This window comes from Petaurus breviceps, unplaced genomic scaffold (genome assembly GCF_028583685.1).
Source record: "Petaurus breviceps papuanus isolate PSGF00001 unplaced genomic scaffold, PetGlider_PUasm1.0 185, whole genome shotgun sequence".
NCBI classification, from domain to species: Eukaryota; Metazoa; Chordata; class Mammalia; order Diprotodontia; family Petauridae; genus Petaurus; species Petaurus breviceps.
The window spans coordinates 9,872,523-9,899,250 of record NW_027185797.1 but is presented as its reverse complement, the minus strand read 5'-3'; the positions used below and the strand labels follow the sequence as shown (position 1 = coordinate 9,899,250).

The 26,728-nt window shown below is 37.6% G+C and overlaps 1 protein-coding gene across 10 annotated transcripts in view; it reads left to right on the top strand.

Moving 5' to 3' along the window:
- TBC1D5 (TBC1 domain family member 5) overlaps positions 1-26,728 on the top strand; it is a 630,316-nt gene that overhangs the window by 78,845 nt on the left and 524,743 nt on the right. For 9 of the 10 annotated variants that reach the window (XM_069088446.1, XM_069088447.1, XM_069088443.1 and 6 more), the window contains exon 3: positions 11,668-11,759. The exons of the other annotated variant lie outside the window; for it this stretch is intronic. The gene's annotated coding sequence lies outside the window, so the exon portion shown is untranslated. The remainder of the gene's footprint in view (positions 1-11,667; positions 11,760-26,728) is intronic. 10 annotated transcript variants of the gene reach the window in all.

Sequence of the window (26,728 nt, the reverse complement as noted above, 5' to 3'; positions counted from 1 at the left end):
AGAGAGAGAGAGAGAGAGAGAGAGAGAGAGAGAGAGAGAGAGAGAGAATGTATACAGCTCTTTGTGCCATCATAAATTTAGGCAGATGTCTGGTTTTGAGTCCTGACTTATACTTTTTAGATATGTGATCTATCTGAGCCTTGGCTTCCTCATTTGTACAATGGGTATACCTGCCTCCCAACTTCATAAGGCTGTTGGGAAGATCATGTGATGTAATGTACACGTAGTGCTTTGTAAACCATAAAGCACTATACTAGTGCCAGCCATTTTTAATTTGTACCAGATCTATGATTTTGTTGATATTAAGAACTCCTAATGAAGGACTTCTTTATGTTAATGGTTCTACCAGATGCCCTTTGATTTCTACAGGTGTGCCAGAAATCATGGAACTTCAGTACACAATTATTTGCGTATGTGTGAGCCTCCCATGAATTTCATGGAACTTGTACCTGCTCATTTCCTTGTCTCTCAGCTCTGAGTGCAAAGATTTCTAATCACAATAAACATTGTACTTAGGAGCAAAAAAAAAAATTGAAGACCACTATGCTCTTTGTTACTGTGTAAATTAGCATCTGCTCAGCAACTTATATGTACTATGTATTTATATATATATATGTAGACATATATGTATGTACATATACCAGTTCTGTCTCTTTATGCGTATGTATACACACACATACAAAAGTAACACATTTAAATATACTTCTTAAATATAACGTTCATCAGTGGGCTATATAAACATTAGCTGACTTAAAAGAAACCCAAAATGCTGATTAATCAGTATCATAGTCAGCTAAAATATTAAAAAATCACCTACTTCAAGTGTTATTCTACTTAGTATTTATGATTTTGTTTTTTTTCTGAGTGACTTGCAAAATTTAGATTGATCCTTGGAAAGGATTTTTCTTGTTTTGTTGTTGGTTTTTTTGGCATTGAATATTGGCCAATTGTTGGCTTATTTTAGGGATCAGACCAATTTTTTAGCATTAATGTTAATAAAGGTACAACTAAATTGAATTGATAAAATTGGTCAAGGATAGTAAAAAAAAATCTAAGAATGCATTAAAGTTTAATGGATTTAAGAAATTGGTAGATATTTCAAAGCTTCAGATCTCAGTTTCCATTCGCTTAAAGATAACAATTATGAGACCTGTAGAGACCTGAAAAACTTTAAAATGTACATTTAGGAATAGTTTGAAATTATACCATATACTTCCAGAGAGGAAAAAAAATTAGTATTCCTTTAAAATATTAACATCCTAAAAGATAAATTTAAAATATAGAAAATTCATTTACAAATACAGTTTTGGATTGAAAAACTGGCTAAGATAAAACAAGAGTATTAGTGAGAACTTCATTTCTAATGATTCTTTTACCTGTTTATTTAGTGGTGTCTTTGCATAAGCTTTATGGAAACACCTTTTGGTATTGGAAGGAATTTCAGCTGTAGAGCTTAAGGGGTCAGTTTTAAAAATTATATTAAAATAAAACGTGGACAAAGCTTTGAAGAAAAGATCTTCAAGTTTGCAGATGATCCTAAAATTGGAGGCAGAGGAAATAATAAGGAACAATGCAATCAGATTCAAAAGGATTGGGATTGTTTAGGTGATTGGGCCAGCAGATGGCAAATGCAGTTCAGTGTAGACAAATGTAAAATAATTATCTTAGGAACAAAGAACCAATCATACAGCACACTGATCAGGAAAAAATTTGTGGGTTATTGTAGGAAAACCATTGAAACAGTTAACCCGGTGCACAGCTGCAGTAAAAAAGGCAAGCAAGAAACCAGATTAGCAGATGGAGAGAATACAAAGCAATCGGCAATGATACTTGTAGTGTATCAAGGAACTTGCCAGACCCCATTGAGAGTGTTCTCTATAGTACTGGTCAGTATTAAAGGAAAGGTAATTTTTGCCTTAGGAACACTTACCTCACAAATAATTTTTCAAAAGGGTTTGAGCTAATTCAAAAGAAGAGTAAACTTCCAAATGGTGTGTTTTCTCTTTCGTAAAGGGTCTTTAGAAAAGTAATATTTTCCCCCAGTAGTAAGGGTTTTGCCGAGTCACATCATTTTCTTAAATTGGGAAAGAATTAATATATTGGAAATAGGGTGAAATCATCAAGGAAATCGAAATAGATTGCTGCGTCTCCTTTTGTTGCTTTAAACATAGGGATTTGCTTTTCAGTGAATTGTTACTTGGTGAGAGGCGTGGGCACCAATACACAGAGAGGAGAATTCCATTGCGAGAAAGAATGGAAATGTTGCATTTTTCATTGGTAGAGGAAGATTTGTGTGTGTGTGTGTGTGTGTGTGTTTGTGTGTATGTATGTATGTATGTACACACACTATATATATGTATTTGTATGTATGTATATGTACATGTAAAATGTGTGTGTATAGATTGATCAATAGAACAACAGAACATTGAAGCAAATCATGAAACACCATAGTTTTTGTTGTTGTTAAGTGTAGGTCTTAAAATTTTTTCTTAATCTGAAGATTATTATGGTGATGGCAAAAGGCCACTTATTCCATCTACCAGTACAATTACCCTCTCCCCTCCCCCCTCTGCCCAGTTAAACATTTCCCTCAGGAATATGTTTCTTTGACTCATTCTTGGGTAGGGAATACTTAACATAGGGGAAAGGCATAAGTGGTATAGGGTATGGACTTGGCTAGGAAGCAGTTGATTTTTTCCAGTGTCTTCAGGCTAAGCTGATTGGTTACTTTTCCCATTGGAATTACAGTATATAGGATAGAGTAAAATAAGCCTATGAATTCAGATTTATTGTTTAAAAAAAAGATTTCTGACAATTAATTTTGAAACCCTTTCCATACCTTAATAGACCAATCAGGTATTTATTAAACATTTACTGCATGCTAGACTTTGGAAATACACATAAAGTGAATTAAACAATCCTTACACATAAAGAGCTTATATTCTAATGGGCAAAACCCTAAAGATATATAAATATATGTGTGTATGTATGTATATGCAAGTCTATACCAGAAAAATAGAAAATAAATACCAATTGATTTTTTATAAAATAGTCAAATAAAAGATAGTTTGAGAGGGAAGGCACTAGAATTTGGGAAAATCAAGGAAAGGCTTTGTGCAGAAGGTGGTGCATGATCTGCATCTTAATTTACAAGAAGGTTCTATGTGGCGTAGGTGAGGAGGGAGTTTGTTTATTTTAGGGATGGGGGACATGCAGCTAGTGGAGATAGAGGCATAGAGACAGGAAGCACCTTGTTTGAGGATCAGAAAGAAGGTATTTGGCCAGTCACAAAAAGCAGGAGGGAATAATGTCAAGTGTGGCCTAAAAATAGTTGGGGTCAGATTGTAAAGGACTAGAAAAATTAAAGAAGTAGTTTATATTTCATCCTGTAGGCAGTAGGGAGCTACTGGAATTGATTGAGTAGGGGAGTGCCATGGTCATTATCTGCTTTTCAGGAAATCAGTTTGGCTTAAGTGTGTAGGATGACCTGGGGTAGAAGGAAATTTGAGGGAGGGAGACCGATCATCCATTTGTTGCAGTAATTTAGGGGAGAGTTACCTCTCCTTATGGATCTGAACTAAGGTGGTAACTGTGTGACTAGAGAGATAGTCAGATGTGAGAGATAGTAATGGTAAGATATGGCAATTATTTGCATATGTAGGGTTGAGAGAAAGTAAAGTCTGGGAGATGGGAAGGGTAATGGTCTTTTCAAAGGAAATTGTGAATTTTGGAAGATGGGAGAATTTGGTGGACAGAGGGTGAAGATAATGAATTCTTTTTTGGACTTAATCAGTTGGGCATGTGTCCAGGACAACCAGTTTGAAATGTCTGATAGACAAATTAATAATGCAGGACTCAAGTTCAGGTGAGAAACTTGGGCTAGAGATATAGATCTGTGATTCATTTGCATAGAGATGAGGTTAACCTCATCACCTCCCCTAATTTTATTTAACCAGTGAGAGAGAAGAGGGACCAGGAGAGAACTTTGGGTTTTCTCCACAGTTCAGAGTCATGATATGGTGCCAGGAAGGGAGACAAGGAGCGAACGTGTAGTCATACTGGTAGGAAGGTAACCCAGAGAGAGTTTGTGTCAGGAAGCTTAAATCAGGAGATGTATTTGCATAGTATTCTAGAATTCTTTAATACTACTTAATGCTATTAATTTCTTGAAAAATTTTATTGTTATCAAGTAAACATTGCTTCAAGGAGCAATGATTCTTGTGAAACATTGCAGCAAGTCAGGATACGTACTTTAAAGTGGACTTGGAATTTTATTTAAAAAGTGAATAATAAAAGTTCTAGTTACATAATGTAGTCCTCGCTCAAAATTAGAGATTCGGTAAACACTTGATTCATAAAAAGCAAGCTTTTTAAGTTTGAGCTTCTCTCACCTGGCTCTTTAAATGAATGATTATACTCAAGTAAAATTGGTGGGAGTTATTGTTCTCAAACTTTTCATCTCCATTTTCCTTTTGTTAATAGCATAATTAATAGAGCCATGTTATTTTGGTATAAGGTGTTAAGTACATTTTACTTGATGAAGAAGTTTATTGACATAGAGGAACTTTTCATTTATATGACTTTTTGTCTTTATATTTAGTTATTTATTAATTTGTTCTTAATGAGGGATTTGGGGTTTTAAAAAAAGTTAATTTGCTGTATAAGGAAGAATTTGATGTATGGATTGTGAAGCCAAACTAAGGATTACAACATTTTACATGTACATTTATTTATAATGTTTTTATTGTCAGAGATTCAGTAGGCATATAGGATGTAAATATAAAATACTAAGACCAATTCTACAATTCAGAAGTGAAAAGGAATTTCATTATTTTACAGCTGTACCTTGGGCCTTCCCTCTCTTCTGCCGCTCTCTTTTCTTATTCCTCTCTCCTGCTTTCTCTTTTCTTCCCCCCTCTCCCCTCTCCCTTTTGTTTTTTTCCTCTTCTGCTTTTCCCTTTCTCCCTATCCCTTGTCCTTTCTTCTTCCTCTTTCTCTTCCCATTTTCCTTCCTTTTCTCTTCCTCTCCCCCATCACCCATTCAATTATAGACAGCAGATATAAATTCTATTATTTTCTAATGAGGAACTTGAGTCACAAAGGTTCAGTGATTTGCTCATGGTATCAGCAGGAAGCAAATACAATTCTTATAACAGACTTGTGAAGCAGGCAGAATAATTGATAGTGACTACTTTTTTCACATGAAGACAGAGTTTAGATAAGAATTAAGTGACTTATCCAAGGTTACACTGCCAATTAGTGACTGTACAGCCCTTGTTTCCTAGTCCAGAGGAGTTAAGTCCTTCTCTTTACCTAGTAACCTAATTAGTTTTGAAGGTTATTTCAGTGAGAGAAGATGCTCCAAGTTCTATACAAAATTTTAGAGCACAACTTGTTTGTAAGTTATGTTCCAAAACGTTGATAGCCCCCAACTTAAAAAGTTTGTAAATATGTTATTTGGAATTTGTAATTAGAAATAATGCATTGTGACAATTATGGTTTTGCTGAAATATTTTACTTCTCCGAAGCTCAAAGACTCAGTTTTATCTCTATGAACTGATGTTCTTCTTACTTAGTTCTTCTTACTCAGTGAAAAATCATGAGCAAAGAACTATGTAAATTTTTAAAACAATATTTGGTAGTTAGTTTTCCAAATATTCAAAGCATTTCCAGTTTGATAGGACTTATAGGTTGCTGGCATAGTATTCAAGAATCCAGCAACATGTGCATACCATCATGATGCAGATTTTGGTACAAATCTTTGTAATATGTTCTACTGCCGGTTTCCTTGACTTCTTGAGCTTTTTGTATTGTCCTGTCAGTGCCCCTGGAATGAGATATAGGGCAGGATGACCAAACTTACCGTGATGCTGTTCCATGGTATGTGTATCCTCCCTTCTGAAAATGGACTGGCTGGAATGCTCCCAGAATAGACCCCCTGATGTGTTCAGTGCTACAGAAACTGAGTTATAGTTGGCTAACTAGTTGTCCATTTTCCTATAAAATGCAGATTTTTTCTTTTTTTGCTTTCTTCATCACTGGATCTTTTTTAGCTGTCACAGTGGTATCATCCTGTTGTCTCCGTCACTACTTCTAATATTTGTAGCTGCAGCTGCCTCATCACCATGTCTGTCCACCATCTACTTCTCTTCATTTGTCTTTGTGAGAAAGATTTGACCTTTTGTAAAAGGTAGCACTATCCTCCCAGTCCTATAGATTCGTCACCCTTGCATTATCCTTGACTCTTCACTTTTCCTCAACACTACATGGCCAATCAATTACAACATCTCTTTCATGCAACATCTCTACCATACGCAACTCTTTTGGAGGATTGCAAGAGCCTCCTAATTGGTTTTCCTACCTCATTTCTTACCTCCTTCTAAGTACAGTACACTTGCTGCCAAAGTCATTTTCCTTAAACAGATCTGACCATGTCATTTACCTAATCATCAACTCCATTGGTTTCCTGTTGTGTTCTTCTGGGAGATGTGTGATCCTTAGGTTGTCTCTATATATCCTGTCTTTGAGATCAGTACGTTTTGCTTGCATAGGGAGCATATTTTCTTTGAATGTTTTTCGCTTCTCTTCATCTATATTGTTTTTCACTTCTGTGTATTTGCATTCCCATTCCGTTATTCTCTTTTGTTTCTTTGGTTTGGCTTGCCACTGCAGATTTTAGTTTTTCTTTTCTTAATATTTTTGCTTTTCAAGGTACAAATTCTGCTGTCATAGTTCTCTTTTAAACCACTCAGGAAGAGCATATTATGGTTCCATGTTCTCCTCACATTCCACAGGGTCCTCTGTCTCATTAAGTTGTGGGTCATTTCCTTTATTGTATAGTATTTATTCACAGATGCTGAACTCATTTACTAGATATGGAGACCATGTTTTCTTTGTTGTTACTATTTTTCCTCTTCATTTGTCTGTTTATGTTTAAGGTCTTTTGAGTTTCCTTCTTCCTGAAATCTTTGGTTATTTCAGTCTTTTCCCTCCACTTATTTACCTTCTCTGTCACTTCTGACATCTTCCATTCTGATTGTGATTTCCTTGGAGACTGGATCTCATCAGCCTCCTCCCTAGTTGGACTGTTCATTCATGAGCATTAGGTCTTTGCCCCAGCTGACTTTTGGGTGGTCAAAAATTCCCCAGCACAATGCTGTGCTCTTTCTCTTTCAGGGTTAGTGGTGTATTGCACAGGCTGCCCGTGAGTACATGGTATCCAGTCCTGGTGACTTGTCTCATCCACTCCCCCCCTTCCTCAGTTCTTTGGCTGAGCACCCAGAATTCAGATCTTTGTAGCTTTGGTACTTCTGAGCTTTGGGACTTTCTGGTATTTCAAGGCCTTTGATGCTGCCAGTTATGAGGGTTTGTGAAAAATTATCTCAAAATTTGGTTGCCTGAAGCTCATCAATTGTGCATCAATTTCATGATGACATGCTTGCCTGGGTTCTCGATAATGGATGACACTCTCATGCTTTCCCAGTCACCAATGGAATGAAACAAAGCTGTGTGCTTACTTGCTCTCCCATGCTTTTTTAGCATGATGTTTTCAGCAAAGTTGTCAGACTCCTTCAACAAAGTATGAAAATGGCATCAAGGGTCAACTTACAGCACTGATGGTAAATTATTTAATTTGACAAGGCTACAAGCCAAGACTAAAGTAGGAAGAGAGCTGGTGCATGATTTTTTTGTTTGCAGATGATTTTGCACCCTCTGTTTGTGCAGCCTCTGAAGCTGAGATGCAACAAAGTGTGACTCGATTCTCTGCTGCTTGTGATAATTTTGGCCTAACAGTTAATACCAAAAGAGGTTCTCCAATAGCTAGCACCACACCATCCATATGTAGAACAATCCAGTACAGCAAATGGAGAAATTTTGAATACTGCACATAAGTTCACTTACTGTGGCAGTGTACATTTCAAGGATGTCCACATAAATGCATGTTGATGCACACATTGCCAGAGCTAGCTGTGTTTGAGAGTCTCTGAAAGTGTGGGAGAAAAGACATATTAGACTTCTTGTCAAACCGAAGGTCTGCAGAGCCATTGTGCTGACCTCATTGTTGTATTACTGTGAAACTTGGAGAGTTCCAGCACCATGCCAGGAAAGAGAAATGCTTGCATTTGAATTTTCTTAGGAAGATTCAGAAGATCACATGGCAAGACAAGGTAATGAAGTCTTTTCTTGAACTAAACTGCCAAACATTCAAACTGTACTGTAGAGTGTGAGTCCAATGAACTGACACATTGTTTGAATGCTAAGCATACTTTGCCAAAAAGACTATTTTATAGAGAGCACCCACAAGGCAGGCACTCACGTGGTGGTCAGAAGAAGGACACTCTCAGGGTCTCTCTGAAGAACTTTGGAATTGGTTATGTGACACCCGAAATGCTGTCAAAGGACTGCTCAGCATGGCATGCTCGTGTAAGAAGGCACTGTGCTCTGTGAGCAAAGCAGAATTTCAGTGGCTCAAAAGCAATGTGGGATGCACAGATACAGAGAAGTGTTCATGTGTCAGACACACTGTACCCTGGCTCCAGCACAGTGATGTCTTTTGGGCCTCTTCAAGAATGAAGGACAATAACCAACCACACAACTTCTGGACTGCAGGACGTCTGAGAAGTCATAGGGATCAGAGAAGATGTCCAGTCCTCCGTCTTGTTGCTCATGGGAAAGTCTATTAGTTTCCTACTGCTTTAGGATCCCATCAGAATTCCTATTTATCTCATGACATTCTTCCCTGTACTTGCTGTCTTCTTCATTAACTTGCCTGTACTTGGGATACCTGCTTGTCACAGTGGATAAAGTGTTGAAGTCAAGACTTGAGTGTGATTGCTGCCTTGGACTGGATACGGGACCCAGAGCAAACCACTTAACCTCCCAGAGCCTCAGTTTTCCCATACATAGAATTATTTTAAATTACTGAAGCCTTTATTAAGTGGTTACTTTGCGCCAGGCACTGTGCTAAGCACAGTAAATACAAATACTGTCATGTAAAGAGAGTTCCTGACCTCAAGAAACCTGCATTTCAGTGGGAAAAACAACACATAAAAGGCAGCTAAGGAAGAAGGTCCCGGCGTAGAGAAGTGTGAAAGGCGAGACGGAAGAGTGATCAAGAGGCTGGTTGGGAGCAGAGTGAGCGCGGCTGCTTCCAGAGGCGGTTCTGAGGGGGGCTTCCCCGTCACCAGGGTCAGTAGCACAGAGGCACTGCTGGCGCAGATGCAGGATTTGGGGGGAGTGAGGGATCCTGGGAGGATCACAGCCCCTCCCTTCCAGGGTTTCGTGAGAACCAAAGAAGGTAACCCATGAGTGCTTTGCAATCCTTCAAATACTACATAAATGCTGTGTCTGATTATCATCTCCAGTTCCTAGCTCAGTGTCTGATACATAGTAAGCCCTTAATCAATGAATACTGATTTAAGTTTCCCAAAGCACAGGTCAGTCATGCCCAACCCTCCCTCCCCTGTAAACTCCAGTGACTCCCTATGGCCTCCAAGGCCAATTACAAATTCCTCTGTTGGCATTCAAAACCTAACCCCCTCCTACCTTTCCAGTCTTCTTATACCTTAACTCCCCAGTATTTTTCATCAGTGTCAGTGGCGCTGGCCTGCTGACTGTTCCATCTTTTGGCTCTGGGCATTTTCTCTGGTTCTCCTCCTCCTTTCCTGCCTACTGTTTTCCCTGGCTTCCTTTAAGGTCCATCAAAACACCTGCCTTCTGCACGAGCCTTTCCCAACCCTTTTAAATTCTAGTTCCTTCCTTTAAAAAAACCATTTCCTATTTAACCTGTATATAGCTTGCTTTGTTCATATTTATTTGTATGTATATTGTCTCTCCATCAGGTTGTAAGCTCCTTCCTAGCACTTAGCTTAGTGCCTGGCACATTGACTGACTGTTTGACGTACTGAGTTAATTGTACTGGTTCATCAGAATTATCTTTTCCTTCCACCAGTGAACTAATTAGTGACAATACAGTATTAGATCTGCTCATTGAGACTCAGCTGTTCTTTTGTTGGTTGTTACTGAGTGGTCAGAGATTGCTTTAGTGCATCATCTTTCTTATTTTTATTTTGACCTATTTCTGAGTTCAGATGAGAGAGAGTGGAATGTGGGCCCAGATCTTTGATTTCATCTGCCTAGGGAAATCCCAGGGTGGAAACTTACTCCCTTAATGCAGACTTGGAGCCACTGAGAGGTTACATGGCTAGTGGAAACAGGATTCTTGAACCTAGTTTTTCTGACTCTGGGAAGGATCCTCTATTCACTGTGCTATGATGCCTCTTATTTTTTAATATAATAAAAAAAAAGCCTTCCCTCCCTCCCTCCCTCCCTTCCTTCCTTCCTTCCTTCCTTCCTTCCTTCCTTCCTTCCTTCCTTCCTTCCTTCCTTCCTTCCTTCCTTCCTTCCTTCCTTCCTCCCTTCCTTCCATTAGTATACAGATGACTGGTTATTTATCATCTGTGTACTTATTTTAATATTTTTCTCCTCCTTAGCCCCACCTCAACCCAAATATAAGACCTTTAAGGGCAAAGGCTTTTGATTTATTTTATCTTTGTATCCCTGGGACCTTAAACTAGAATATTATGGATATAATACGCAAGCTGACTTGGACTGAATTTGTGCTTAACCTTGTGTGAGGGATAACTTGCAATGAAGTTTCCCCATTCTTAATATCCTATATACATTCTTATTACTTATATTTTGTAACTAAGTTCAGTATTGTCTCCTCATATATATATATGTAGGTCATTGTGTATTTGAAGGTAATGTAAGAACTATTGAGTATTAATACAATTGATTGGATCAACTATTGAGACCAAATTAGAGGTGTTTTTAGTTTGGGGAAAGGAGTGGTAGTGAGAGGTAGCAAAGGGTTAAGTTTCTATAGAACTGCAGGAATTGCTGAAACAAGACTGCTGATAAAAAGTACCAGGCAGTAGCCTTGGGAAGAAGTTGGGTTCCCAGTTCCCAGAAAACTCCTATATAATACTAAAAATGAAATAATGCAGATAAAAGGAGCTGGCAGCAGCAGGTGGATTTGACCAATCAGAAAGCAGACAGCAAGCAACCTTGAGACACTCAGGCCCAGATAAGGACACATCTAGGTTGGACTGAAGGGGGGTTCAGTATTCTGAGGTTGTTACTGCGCTTGTGTAGTGGACCTCATGTATTATGTATGTTATCTAACAAATTTAGAGCCTCATTAGTAATAATTAGGTTAATGAATGGAGAGGGCTTTGTGCCAATTGGTGGCCATTAATAAGAAGACTGTGATCTTGCCTTACCAACCAATGGTAAAGTGGGATAGATAGAAGGTATGGAATTCCCACGTTAGGGCTTTATAATCTTGCTTTTGCCTTCTGTAGTGCTCTTCTCCCTTCTGACTTTCTTGTTGGTTTTGGGGACGCCCTTTCTCGAGAAAGATAGTAATAAAGTTTTTGCTTCTACTTTGAAGAGTCTCCGAGTCATTTTGGGTGAGTGGTCTTCTGACCCATACACTTGGAAGACTTCTTTCTCAGGTGTAATGGATCTGTCATAAGAAAGTGCTTAAAATTTTTGTGCTAAATAACATTTACTATTAATTTAGATATAGAATGTTAAATATTGTTTGTGATTTACTAGTAAGGAGGACCTGATTTTCACTTTGGAAATTTGTTCTTTTGCTAGCATATCCTAGAATTTCCTGGAAAACTGATGTTCTGTTGGCCTGAAGGATTTACTTTAATTCTAAAAGTTAGCAGTTTCCTCCCTCTTCTCTGGTAAGATTTAACCTTTTATTTTAAATTTATTTCGTGTCTGATATTTATTATTAAGTATTTAAGACACTGTGTAGAGCATATCCCTAATTCATTTTTATAGGTTAATTGACTTTCCAAAATTCACACAGGTAATCAATAGCAGGGCAGGGTTCACATATACTTACCATATATGAATATTGTGCAAATATTAATGTAAATTTTTATGCTCTTAACCCTGTTTTCTGTTTAGTTTTCATTTATCATCTTTGGGAACATTGCTTTGTATTTATGGCTCTGCAGCCACTTTATTTTTTTTTCCAATTTCTTTATTTATTTTTAGTTTTCAACATTCATTTCCACAAGATTTTGAGTTGCAAAATTTTCTTCCCATCTTTCCCCTGCCCCCACCCCAAAATAGCCAGCCTACTGAATACCTCTTCTCCCAGTCTTATAGTCTCCCTCATCCCCTCCCTCCTTACATTTCTAGTAGGGCAAGATGGATTTCTGTACCCCAGTGCCTGTATATCTTATTTCCCAGTTGCATGTAAAAAAGCAATTTTTAAAAAATATTTATTTTTAAAACTTTCATTTCCAGATTTTTCCCCTTCTTCCCTCCTCAATTATCCCTACTGGGAAGATAAGGAATTCAGTGTAGGTTTTACATGTGTAGTTACACAAAACATTTCCATAGTAGTTATATTGTGAAAGACTAATTAAAATTCTGTCCATCCTATCCTGCCCCCCACTTATTCTGTTTTCTCCTTTGACCCTGTCCCTTTTCAAAAGTGTTTGCTTCTAACTACCCTCTCCCCTAATCTGCCCTCTCTTCATCTCCCCTCTTATCCCCTTCCCCGCTACTTTCCTGTGGGGTAAGATACCCAATTGAGTATGTATGTTATTCCCTCCTTAAGCCAAATTCAATGAGGGTAAAGTTGACTCATTCCCTTTCACCTTCCTGCTCTTCCCCTCCATTGTAACAGTTTTCTCTTGCTTCTTATATGAGATAATTTACCCTAATCTATCTCTCCCTTTCTCCTTCTCCCAATATATTCCTCTCTCACCTCTTAAATTTATTTTTTTAGATATCATCCCTTCATATTCAACTCATCCTGTGCCCTCTGCATGTATACATGTACATACATATGCATACACTCATATATATTTATAAACACATACACTCTCCTATACATACATATATACATATACATTCCCTCAACTATCCTCATACTGAGAACAGTCTTATGAGTTACAATTAGCATTTTTCCATGTAGGAATGTAAATAGTTCAACTTTAATAAGTTCCTAATGATTTCTTTTTCCTGTTTACCTTCTCATGCTTCTCTTCCTTCTTGTATTTGAAAGTCAAATTTTCTGTTCAGCTCTGATTTTTTCATCAAGAATGCTTGAAAATCCTCTATTTCATTGAATGACCATATTTTTCTCTGAAGCATTATACTCGATTTTGTTGGGTAGGTGATTCTTGGCTTTAATCCTAGCTCATTTGGCCTCTGGACTGTCATATTACAAGCCCTTCCATCCCTGAATGTAGAAGCTGCTAGGTCTTGTGTTATCCTGATTGTGTTTCCACAATACTTAAATTGTTTCTTCCTGACTGCTTGCAGTATTTTCTCCTTGACCTGGAAACTCTGCAATTTGTCTATGATATTCCTTGGAGTTTTCTTTTTGGGATCTTTTTCAAGAGGCAGTTGGTGAATTCTTTCAATTTCTGTTTTTGCTCTCTGGTTCTAGAATATCAGGGCACTTTTGCTTGATAATTTCTTGAAAGATGGTGTCTAGGCTCTTTTTTTTGATAATGGCTTTCAGGTAGTCCAATAATTTTTAAATGATCTCTCCTGCATCTGTTTCCCAGGTCAGTGGTTTTTTCAGTGAGATATTTCACGTTGCCTTCTATTTTTTTCATTTGTTTGGATCTATTTTATAGTACCTTGGTTTCTCACAAAGTCATTAGCTAACATTTGCTTCAATCTAATTTTGAAGGAGTAAGTCTCTTCAGTGAGTTTTAAAAATTCCTTTTCTGTCTCACAAATTTGGCTTTTGAAGGCTTTCTTCTCCTCATTGGATTTTTGGGCCTCTTTTGCCATTTGAGTTAATCTATTTTTTTTTTTAAAGCAATTGGGGTTAACTAACTTGCCCAAAGTTACATGGGCAGTAATTTTGTGTGAGTGTTAAACATCTGAGGCTGGAACCGATCCCAGGTCCTCCTAACTCTGGGTCTGGCTCTCTTACTCACTGCACCACCTAGCCGCCCCAAGTTAATCTATTTTTTAAGGTGTTATTTTCTTCAGTATTTTTTTGGGTCTTCTTTAGTAGGCTGTTGACTCTCTCTTCATGATTTTCTTGCATCATTCTTATTTCTCTTCCCAATTTTTCCTCCACTTCTCTTACTTGATTTTCAGAATCCTTCTTGATCTCTTCCATGGCCTGTAACCAATTCATATTTTTCTTGGAAGCTTTGGATGCAGGAGTTCTGACTTCATTGTCTTCCTCCCGTTCCATGCTTTGATCCTTTTTGTCCCCAAAAAGAGGATTCTATGGTCTGTTTGTGCTTCTTCTGCTTGCTCATATTGCCAGCCAATTATTTGACTTTTGAGCTCTTTGCCATGGTAGAACTCTGCTTACAGAATGGAGAAAGCTATGTCCCAAATTGCTGGGGCGTTTGCAGCTGCTGGAGCTGTTAGGAGGGCACTGTCTCTGCAGCCCCCACAAGCTCTGACACACTGACACACACCCCAGGACCACTACCCAAGACCGAGATCCAGATCTAAGAAGGTGAAAGCAAGAGGATTACCCTCTGAATGGTTGCTTGGTCCTCCTACAATCTGGAGGCCAGGAACTCTGGAAGCAGCCATGCTGCAGCTGCTGTGCCTCCGCCACTTCTCACCCCAGGGACAGGGGCTGGACCACGCTCTTCTGTTACCTAGTTTTAGCAGAGTTCCCGACTGACCTTTCACTTTCTTTTTGGCATCTATGGGTTGAGAAGTCTGGAAATTGCCACAGCTGCTGGTGATTCACTCTTCTGAAGTCTGCTCTGGCCTGTCTGTGCTCCTGGTCTGGCCGCCTCTGGTTCAGAGCGGCTAATGTGGGACTGTGCTTGGCTCCCAGCAAGGTGTGATTGACCCTTCCTGTCAGCCTGCTAGGCTACCTTCAGCTAGAGATTTGTTTCTCTGTCACTTTGTGTGTTCTGTAGCTTTAAAATTTGTTTAGAGTCATTTTTGTTACATGTATTGGAGGTGGTGGGAGCCAGAGCTGTGGAGGTCCTTTTGTGACTCTGCCATCTTGGCTCTACGCCATGTTCCCCCCACCATTAAGCTTCCTTGTTTGGAGCAGGCTTTGCCCAAGAAGTTGAACTAGACAGTCTTGAAGAACTTTTCCACCTCAAAATTTTTTTGATTCACCGGTCATTTCTAGTTGCAGAATTTAAGAGCTTCATTTCACAAGATGTGAGACTGGGTTTCAGTAAATTGAGAGGAATGAGGTAACTGAGTATTACTTTTGTCAGTAGAATGGGTGAGAATTTGGGAGGGAAATTCCTTTTTTTTTTTTCATGAAATACTGTCCTTGTTATTCAGCATTGGCAAACAAAATATTTTTTGCATATCTAGGGAACAATCCAAATATGGAAAATTCAAATAATTGTGTTAATTTTAAGTTTTCTTATATTGAACATAAGAATTTGAACATTTATGGATAGTTTTATACTTTTATAAATTAATTCTCTTTTTTGAGGGATGGGCAGGCCTGTTGACTTTTCTCAGAAGTTCTGTGCTGTACTCCTGGTATGTATTATGTTGGTGACTTTGGTAATTGTAATGGAACTGTGAATTTCTATTAGTTTCCAGATGGAACTTTAATCTGGCTTCTGATTGAGCCTAGTGTCCTTGTAGAGTCTCTAAGCATCTGTTTTGGAAGTACATTTGACATTATTCAAAATTTGTACCAAATTAAACCACCCTTGGGCTATAATTCAATTTTTCTTTATTGAGAAGTGTATTGTCAATAGCTTATGCAACAAAACAGTAGTATATTCAATCAATTATTTATTTGTTTATTAACTGGTCACTTGGAATTTTTTATTGAATTTCAAATAGATTTAAGAACTGATAATTTGAAGATTTCAGTTTTTATATAAAATGAAACTATCAGAGGAAACAACTTATTTTTTATATTTTGATTTTTACATACTTACAATTTATAATTTATTATTTTTTATCAAAACTTTTAATTCTGCCTTTTGGATTTTTACTAGTATAACAGATTTTTGAAATCATTTTTTGTCTCATTGACCATAGAAATAAATTATATAAAAAACAACATACTAACCTAAATTTGTTAAATTTTCATTGGCTTCTTAAAAGTCAAGTAACCTACTTTTGAAAGAATTGCTTTTTGTCTCTGAGACTGGAAATTTTCCTTGGCTTAGGAAAACATTAGGGAAAGATAGGTAAAATATTTGAATAAATGTTAACCTTTTTTGCAGAAGTACTCTGCTCTTATATGTCTGTGTCCAGATGGGGTAGGCCAGAGTTTTAAAGAGCAAGATGACTTCAGCTCTGTCCACCCAATAGAGAGTCAGAGAATCACTGACACAGACCTTCACAGAAGGACCTGTGTATGTGTACCTCGAGTTCCATGCCCAGCACACACATTGATAAGTTATGTATTTTGCTTTCAGATTAGGCTGAGTTTCTCTACAAATCTTGATATGCTTATGTATGTTAGGATTTGTTATGCCTCTGTCTGAAAAACATATTTTTATAAGTGTTTCTTGCGTCCCAGTTCTTCTGCTCCCTCTGCTTTCTTTCCTTCATCTTTTATTGGCATTCCTGGCTTGGCTATTTTCTTATTTTCATGACTGTATTCTTAGTGAATACTGTTTTATTTCACTTACATTTGTAAGGATTGCAAGAATCTAACCTGGTGGAGTTTTGAAAACCTGAGATTGGAGAGAACAAAACTTAGGACCCTTTTAGCCTTCTAAAACCCCAGGAGAACAAACGCACCCTACAAAATGTGGGAGTACTGGTGAGTAGTGAGGAGTCTGGTGAGACAAGGATGGAAAGAGAACAGAACCACCTTCAGATTCTGAGAGAAAAAGCAGGTTCTATGAGAAAGAAAACAAGCTAGTTTAGGGTAAAGCCAATAGAAGAAAGGGAGAAAGCCCCTCTTCTGATTCTGAAGGCCAGTAGTAGGGATGGGATGAGTCTTGGAAGAGTGTACAGTGAGGGAGAGAGAGCTCTGGTTTGTTCTAGAGATTGTTTCCACTTTATTCCATCCCATTTTCTGTTGCCTTCCTATCATCCTCACCACCTCACTAGTCTACAGGCTGCCCCTTTCTGCTGCCTACTTCCCTGCTCCTTACAAACATGCCTGTGTCTTCCTTATCCTAAAAATAGTCCCTTGCTTGCTCTGTCCCTCTTAGCTGTTGTCTTCTGTCTCTCCTCCCACTAGTGAGTAAGCTTCTGGAGAAGGCCATCCACAATCTGTGTCTCTACTTCCTTTTCTTACACTCTCTTTTTAACTTGCAGCTTTCTGGCTTCTGACTTAATCATTCAAATGAAACAACTGCCTCCAGAGCTATCAGTGATCTCATTTCCAAATCAAATGGCCTTATGTCAGTCCTCATCCTTCTTAACCCTTCTGTCATCTTTGCCACTGTAGATCTCCCTTTTTCATTATATTTCTCTCCCCACCCCATTATATTATTCTCTCCTGGTTCTCCTTATTCTTTCTTTGTGCGCCCTTGTTGATTCTTCACCCAGGTCACCCCTGCTAACTATGGATATGCTCCAAGGCTCTGTCCTGATTTGATGATATTATCAGTTCCCAAAGAGTCAGTATCAATCATCTCTGTGCACATGATGTGTCTAGCCCTATGTGTCTAGCCCTAGCCTCTCTCCTTACCTCAAGTCTTACATCTTCAGCTGCTTATTGGACATATTTTCTGGTTTTTTTTTTTTTTTTGCCTTTTTTGGAGGGCAGTTGGGGTTAAGTGACTTGCCCAAGGTCACACAGCTAGTTTTTGTTTTAAGTATCTGAGGCCGGATTTGAGCTCCAGGCCTCCTGACTCCATAGCCTGTCCTCTATTCACTGTGCCACCTAGCCTCCCCACTTATTGGACATCTTAAACTGCATGTTCCCTAGATATATTAAACACACTGTGTCCAAAATTGAACACATTATCTCATCCCAAATCTTTCCCTTTTATGAACTTCCTTATGTCTGCCCTGGACACCACCATTTTCACAGTAGTTCAGGTTCACAAGCTTGACTCTTCACTCTTGCCCCACATATCTGATCAGTTGCCAAGTCCTGTCAAGCCTACCTTTTTAATAATTTTGATAACATTTTCTCAGGCACTATTACCTTCTTGGTGCAGACCCCCTAACATATGTAATATACATTGCTGTGTAAATTTCTGGGTTACTCTCCATTCCTAATGTCTCTCCTTGGTCCCTCACATACTCTACTCATGTGCTGAATTGATCTTCATAAAGTGCGGGTCTAATAGTCACTTTTCATGACCATTTCATTACCGCCCTCAGCCCACCCTGCCTGCCTTGACCTCTCATTCAGTCAACTCCAGAATCTTCCTATAACCTTCTGGATCAAATATAAAATCTTCTGTTTAGTTTTTTAAAGCCCTTTTAACCTGGCCCCCTCCGGCCTTTTCTGTCTTTTTATGCTTTCCTCCAAATACTCTCTGATCCACCAACACTGGGCCCCACCAGACACTGTCTCTGTACAATGCATTTTTACTGGGTGTCATTTACATTGTGGCATGTTCTCCCTCTTCAGCTCCTGGCTCCTCTGGCTCCATTCAGTACCCAGTTAAAAATCATACCTTCTTCCTTAACTCCTCTTAAAGCTGGTGCCTTTCCTGTAAGATTCTTTCCAATGTTTTTCATATTTTATTTATGTAGTTGATTACATATTGTGTCCCCCATTAGATTGTGATATCCTTGAGAGTGAGAACTGGTTTTTGCTTTTCTGTGGATGCTTAGTCATTAGCATTGTATGTTAAAAAAATATTTGCTGACCTGACTTGAATATTATCAAATATTATCTATTATCAAAACAAAGCATTTATTATTTTTTAAACAAATAACTTGGTTGTATGTGTTGTGTTTTACATTTATATTATCATATAGATTTGCCTTTCTGATACCTAATTGTAACCAAAAACAATTTCAGAGCATAGGTTCCAAAAGTGGATGATACCTCCCCCCCAAGGGGCCCAAGAAATGGGGGTGGGGGAGCGTAGTAGCCTTGGGTGCAATTGGGGGGCCTTGAATAAAAATAAGGGGCTACCAGTGGAAGCATAAGGAAAGAAGAGAAGAGAAGGAAAATTTTGAAAAACTGTTAGTACATATTTCATCTGTTATGTAACAGTGTTAAAGTAGTAGTGATTACATTATTTTTCAAATAACCACACAAAATGCATTACCAATCAGTGGTCAAGTCTACTGGCAGGTCAGCTTGCTGACAAGCAAGTATTGGCAGGTGAACATGTCCTGCATTGTTGGGAAGTCCAGCATGTTCCTTTTTTGAAGCAGGGATATGTGTGTATACTGACTTGTTTACAATGTGATACTATATGGTTACATGATGCATTATTGCATCATTAAAATTTTATTGCCCCCCAAAACTCAAAAATTTTCAATTATTAAATTTAAGATGCATTATTAAAAAACATATTTTGTATTCTTTTGAAATGATGCAAATTAAAAAAAAACATTAAAGAGTTAAAGTAGATTTTCAGGAAATGGGCAGGAGGTCAAATAAGTTTGGGAATCTTTGATTTCAGAGTAGTGGAACATAGCCACAGGTTTGTGATCAGAAACAGATTTGGCCTGCTGGTTTGGGTTTGTCATCACATGTGAGGGCCTACTGCCACTTCTTAAGTGGATGCGTCAAGCTGTAGCCCTTGTTTTCTACCTTTCTCCAGTTTCCTATTTCCAAATGCCTACTTGGGAATTTTAGAAAAGAGAATTTAGCCTTCTCTGACTACAGAACTAGAAACTGCCTGCTCTAAAATCCTTCCATTGGTGATTTTAGTAGGAGACCATTTTAAAGTATGTTTTCTAGGCTTTCTTTTTGTGCCACATTTTGAAAATGCAATTCTAGTGGCAATGCAATATTTATAGCGCCCACAATCATGATAAAGACTGTGATTAGAAATATCACATGACAGTTGATCACAAAATATGCCAGATTCTCCAGGTAGAGGACAGAACTGAGGCATTTATTTAGATATTAGAAAACTGAAACCCCAAACCAGTAAGCCGATTCCATCATAGTACCAAAGATATTCAGAAGCCGTAACAGCACTGAGAGCCACAGCATCCTTCAGCCTTCCCACAAACCAGTACAAAATCAACATCTACTCATGAGCCTGCCTGACTCCTTGCCTGAGCATCCTCTCTCCCCCACCATCTTGCTAGCTCTGACTACCAGCTTCCTGTGGTCTCTGCTTCCCTTCAGCAAACTCCTCCCACCACAGGTTCCATGTGACTATATTTAGCCTATTAGGGGATAGAGTTTATCTTTACAGCAGAGAAGCATCCTGTGGGCTCTGCTGCACCCTTCAGCAAATTCCCTCCATCACAGGCTCCATGTGATTACATTCAGCCTGTTTAGGGAATAGAGTGTACTTTCAAAGCAGGGGAGGGAGGTCTTCAAACTCCCCTCTAGGTCTATTAAGGGGTAGGGAAGATCTTCAAATTCCCATTCCCATTACAGCAATATAGCAAAATTTCTTTAAGATGGATTCCATTTAATTTTTGATTTAAGATACTAGGCTGAAATTTGCCTTTGTGTGCTAGTTACATTTGAAGAAGAGATTTACTAAGGAAATTAGTATTGTAAACAGTATTAAGAGAGACTTTTAAAAATCCTGTATAAGACAATAGGTTTTAACTATTATTTTAATGCAAATATATATAGCTACAAATAAAGACATTTATCTGTTTGCTTTTAGCAGTCCAGAAAGGACTTTAATTTGGAAATAATTTGATTATAATCCATATTGTTACATATTTATGTGTATATTTCTGTATATATAAAACAATGAAACCACATTTCTTTAAATATGTTCTATGATGCAGGGTTTTTGATTCAATTAGCACAGTTAATGAAATTTTAGAGAAGAGACAAATATACTTGATATACACAATAAAGGTATATGACATGAGGACATAATTTTCTTTATTAACAAAGGTGAATAGTTTGAGAGAAGTTTTAAAATTGCTGTTCAGCTGTCCTTAAAAAGGAACTGGGGATGCTTTTGCCTTTTCAGTTCTTGTTTTGGCATTAAATACATTGGGTTGTTTGGTCTGTCATTTGGGCCCCTCCTTTATTTGGATCTTTCAGTATGTTTGTTTATTGGTAACTGCTAGAAACCTAGAAATTTTTTCAAAGGGGTGAAACAGATATAGCAGACCAAATAAGAGTTTTAGGAATAAAATATTGATATAGTATAAACCTGAATGGAAGATTTTGATTTGGAGAACAAATATAATCCTATCAAATTGATTGCAACTTTTAAGGAAGATATACATGTTTTTCAAACAGCTTTTCATTTTATCTGAAATAAAGATAGAATGATCCTCTGTTGTTACAATATCCAGTTTATTTTTATTGCCTGGTCAAACTACTTATTGTGATATTTCTTTGCTAATAGGCATATAACAAATTCTGTTGAATTAAATGAAAGAAAAATAAATATCTCCTTTTTTTACTCCCAGTATTGAATTAAACAAATTCATTGCTTGTTATTTTTTAGGACAGTGTTCTCAGTTCTAGGAATATAGTTTTTGTTTTTCTTAAAGACTGACCCTGTCTTCAAGAAGCATACCATATAGTCTGTGGGAGTGTGGGGGAAGAGAAGATTAATTATAATGAGAATGTGATAACTCAGTAGGAAAGATAGCAGGAAAATTTTGTGAGTTTTAGGGAGGTAGGGATACCTTATACTCTGGTATGTGGGGAAGGCTTTGTGAAGATGTGATTCAATCTCTTTGACATGAAGAAAAAGGCTGGCTTTTGTTAGACTTTTTGTGAAGTAATTGGATTTGAATGTGCTTCAGTATTAGAACACTTAATTTTAGAGTATTTTTATTACAGTATTTTTTAAACATAATTTGAATTTTTATGACTTAAGTTCTTTAAATTTGTCATTTTGGGGAAAAGGAGAGGTGAAAATGCCAAGAAATATTTTTTGAGTAGTGGAGAGTCAGGGGTTGCAATGATAATTAATTCATATTTACTACCAATGTTGGGCTAGGGGTATAAAGACAAAATGAAACAGCTCTTGCCCTGAGGAAACTAGACAGCCTGTGTCTGTCTCTGTAGGTTCATCCAGCACCCATAAAAAAGAGACTCTAGAGAACCTTTGGGGCTTTGGTTGAAAAACCAAACCAAGACCAATTTGTCCAGACTGGAAGCAAGGAAGAGTGTTGAATAAGGATAGAGGCCAGGATATGCAGAAGTTTAAATAATGCCAAACAGTAATTTCTGTCAGAAACTGGAGATAAAGCAGGAGGCCCCGGACTTTACTGAGCAGAGGCATAACCTGGTTAGATCATTGTTTTAGAAAATTATTTTAGCAGCCATATGCAGGATAAATAGAAACAGGGTGAGAGGATTTAGGAAATAGTGTTCAGATGAGAGGTGGCGGCAGCTGTCTGGGTGAGGAGGGTATCCCGAGGATAGAGATTGTAGAGGCAGAAATGACAACTTTCAGCTGATTGGATATGTGTGAGTGGAAGAATGCGGAATTAAGGGTGATGCTGACGTGGCTGTGACACTGGGTGGCTGGTGCCTTTGAGAGAATAGGGAGGTTTAGACGATGTGAGAATCTGGGGGGAAGGGCAGTGAATTAGAACATAACTGGCATGTATATGATGCTTTATGTACATTTTTGCATAGGCCTTTATGTCCCTATCATTTAGTCCTCACAACAACCTTGGAAGAAACTGTGAATCTTAAGTAAATTCTAAGATTCCACAGGTTGGATAATACTCATGAATCTTTTTTTCATTAAAAATTCAACTTTGCCTCTTAACTAATTCTTAAAAGCTAATGTCTAAATCTGTCTACATTAGAAAACTCCTGGGTTGATAGGTAAGTTTATATTTATACCTAAATAGGTATGAGATCAATACTTCTTAACAAATAATCACTGGTGGTCTACTTTGTGAATAAAGGAAAATCCTTGCAATTTCCTTTACAACTATTTTTATCTTTTATTATGTATGGATGAAAGATAATTAGAATAGCTTATTCTTTGTTCCTGTATCTTGAAAGGCTTTAGTAGATCTATATATAAGATACATATCACAATAGAAAAATATCAGTTACCTACCTGTAGTGCCAGTACAATATTTACAGCACCCACAGTCACTATACCAACTGTGACTATAAATATTCCCACATTCCCTCAATTGCAAAATATAACAAACTCTCCATATAGAAGGCAGAAGTAAAACATTTATTCACACATCAGAAAACCAGATCCCAACATCAGGAAATCGAATCCATCATAGCAACACAGAAGTTAATGTGCCACAGTATAGCAAAGAGCCACGCCATCCTTTAATCTTCCCACAAACCAATATAAGATCAATTTTTACTCACAAATCTAATTCCTTGCCTGAGCCTCCTCTCTCTCCCACCATCATTCTGGCTCTGCTCCTTCAGCAAACTCCTCCCACCACCATGTGACTACATTCAGCCTATTAGGGGCAGAGTTTATTTTCAAAGCTGGGAAGGTCTTCAAATTCCCTTAGGATTATTAAGGGACAGGAAAGATCTTCAAATTCCCATTACACTGCCTGCCCCAAAATACTTTACAGAATACATAGTCTGCTAATAAATGGTATGAATCTTCTGAGACTGGTGGTTTGATTTTCTGTTGATTTATGTTACAGAAATAAAAATACTTTAAGCTTTGTGTGTATTTGTATAGATAGTCTATGCAAATAATCTAGAACTTGAAAAAATTTGGTGCAAACCATTGAATGCTGACTTTTATGATTTAACTAGTGGAGAAAGTATTAGGTTTTTTTTTTTTTTTGTAGGTTTTCACTTTTCAGTGAGGAGCAACCTTTAATCTTGTGGTCTTCTGAAGTGAAAATTCAAGGAGGATTAGAATTAGCCTCATTTCAGTTACTGAATAATCAAGATCTCATGAAATTAAATGGACCAGGAAAAGAAGAAAAATATTCTTTTGTATAGCATTTTTTGAATGTCAGCATGACACATGGGTTTAAAACTATGGTATATTTGTCATTTTGATGAAGCTGTTTTTTCTGGCCTTCGTTGTTGACAGACTCTCACCTATTTTTGTCATTTATAAAGATAATAGCATACTGGATTCCTTGAATTTGTCTGTGCTAATTGTACATATGCATTGTGTATTGTATTATTTTGGTCTGAATTTGAATAGTTTATCTTCTTGAGATAGTTTAGTCAGCACCTATCAAAGTACCTCAAACATAATAGCTGCTTAATAAATGTTTGTTGGATTAAATTATATTCTAACAGCTTGAGGGTTTTTTATTTCATTTTTAGATAAATTCAAAAATTGAATACTGGAAAGAAATTTTAAGCATATTTTTGTTTTGAAAAGTTATAATTGAAACTTTATGGTCTCAATCAGATTTTAAAAATTTAAATTTAGGCCGGAATTTATTTTTATGTAAGGGTGTGTGTGTGTGTGTGTGTGTGTGTGTGTGTGTGTGTGTGTGTGTGTGTGTGTGTGTGTGTTGTATTTTTTTGGTATGTATGTATGTACTCAAGAGTAGATTCTGGAATGCTTTTATTTTATTGGTGTGTTTTATTTTATATGACATTTAGTTTTCTTATTCTTGTCCTATCAAGTAAAATGTATTAAATAGTGAATCAGCAGAATCAAAGGACACATTGACTTAATCTGATATCATATAACAAGTTTCTATACTTTGGCCCATCACTTGTATAGTAGAAACAAGGAAAGCACATTTTCACATCTGTTTTAGGGGCCTAAGCTAGGTCATTGTTGAGTTTCAGGGATACCCCAAAATGATCAGGTGCTTGGTGAATGTGTGGTGGAGTCCTCTCAAAAGAATTTGCTTAGGCTGTCTCTAAATCAAGTAAAGGCATTTATTCTGGAAAGAATCACACACGCAGAATCTCTCTCTCTCTCTCTCACATACACATACACACACACACACACACACACACACGCACCCCCTAGCGTTGGGCCACTAACCATGAGAAGTTAGGAATTCTTATTGAGGAAAACCTTTGTTGGATGGAAGATGAGGTATTCTGAGACCTAAAGAAAGGTGAGATAATTGGGAACACTGTAGACCAGGGAGTGGGGTAGTTTCTACTTTTGACGAAATCTACATACTTCATTATTCCATTGTTTAGCCCATTTTCCTGGGATGGAGGGGCCCCAATTAGTTTTGGTACTTCTAGACCAGTCTACTTAAATCTCATGGGCTTCTCCTGGACCAGTCTATTTGAATCTTATCAGTTATAATTGAACATTGTTCATTTTTAAAAATTTTTTCTTTTTGTATACTTCCGATTCATCATGTATAAGTATCCTAGTTATTGTATAGAGCATCAGTTCATATAAGTCTTTCAGATTTCTCTGAATTCTTCATATTCACTTTTTAAAGCACAATATTCTATTACATTCTTGTACCATGGTTTGTTTAGCCATTCCCTAGTCAATGGCTATTTATTTTATTACTGGGAGTCCCTGTTACCTGATAATTCATCTGAATCCTCAAGTTATAAGGTTGCATTTTGTTTGGGTCAGGTTATATCATTTCATTGGTACTGGGAACTCCAGGTGAAAAAACCTCCTCTATTGATAAAGATCAACCCTTCTGAAATTTATATTTTTAGTTGGGGATAGGGGTTGAAGTTGATAGATTAAGAGGGTATGTGATTTGCCTAGAATCGTCACCCAGCTTCAGTCAGAGACTGAACTACTTGATCTAAGCTGTCTAGATTTAGAGGCCAGTTTATCAATAAACCATACTACTATTTTAAGAAATATAGGAAAATAAATCATAATGATCGATTTATAGGCCTGGGAAACCCTTTTCTCCCTCTTCTCCCAGCTGTCCTTGAATTTTCCCATTTTTTCAAGTCTTTGCCTGAGGTATTGACCCATCCCAATAATGTTTTCTTTGTGGCCTGTGCCCAATCTAACCATTCTCTGTTTCTCCTAACCTAACCCAACCCTTCCTGGTTTGTTGCCTACAGATAGCCTAGGCTACTTCCCACACTTGATCCTATCTAGACCCCATTCTCCTTTGGCCTCAGTGATCCAGGTCCTTGACATTTACCTAGGGCCCTTCTCTGTTACTTCCCATCCATCTTGCCTCCATTAAGGTGCTCAGATTCCTGAAGAGTCTGACCAATATGGCAGATTTTTAGAATCATGTCCACCTTGACCTGTGTTCTAATAAGCCTTGTCTTTGACTGAAAGGTTTGGATCCAATTCATTTGGATGGGACCCACATATCTCTTTTTTGGGGTCCTAGTACCCCTAAACTTCAGCAATAACATGGAAACATTTCATATCAGTTCCTTCCTTATCAGATATCCCATGCAAATATTTTCCCCATATAACAGTTTTCCCTCATTTTAGCTGTCTTTATTTCATTTTGTGCAAAAAACTTTTTAATTTTAGTAATAGAAATGATCGATTCTTTTGCTACCATGTTTCCCCGATAATAAGACACTGTCTTATTAAATTTTTTTGGACAGAAAAACACCAGAGGGCTTATTTTCAGGGGAGGGCTTATTTTAATGAACATTGACAGCAATTTTAATAAACAGGTAAATGTGAACAAAAAAATGTACCTTTATTCAATAATGAATTCAATAAAGAAGAGGATGACGTGCTCACTGCTGCAGCTCTGATTGGATGCAGCTCAGAGTACGGCGTGCGTTTCACCCGGGGGGGGG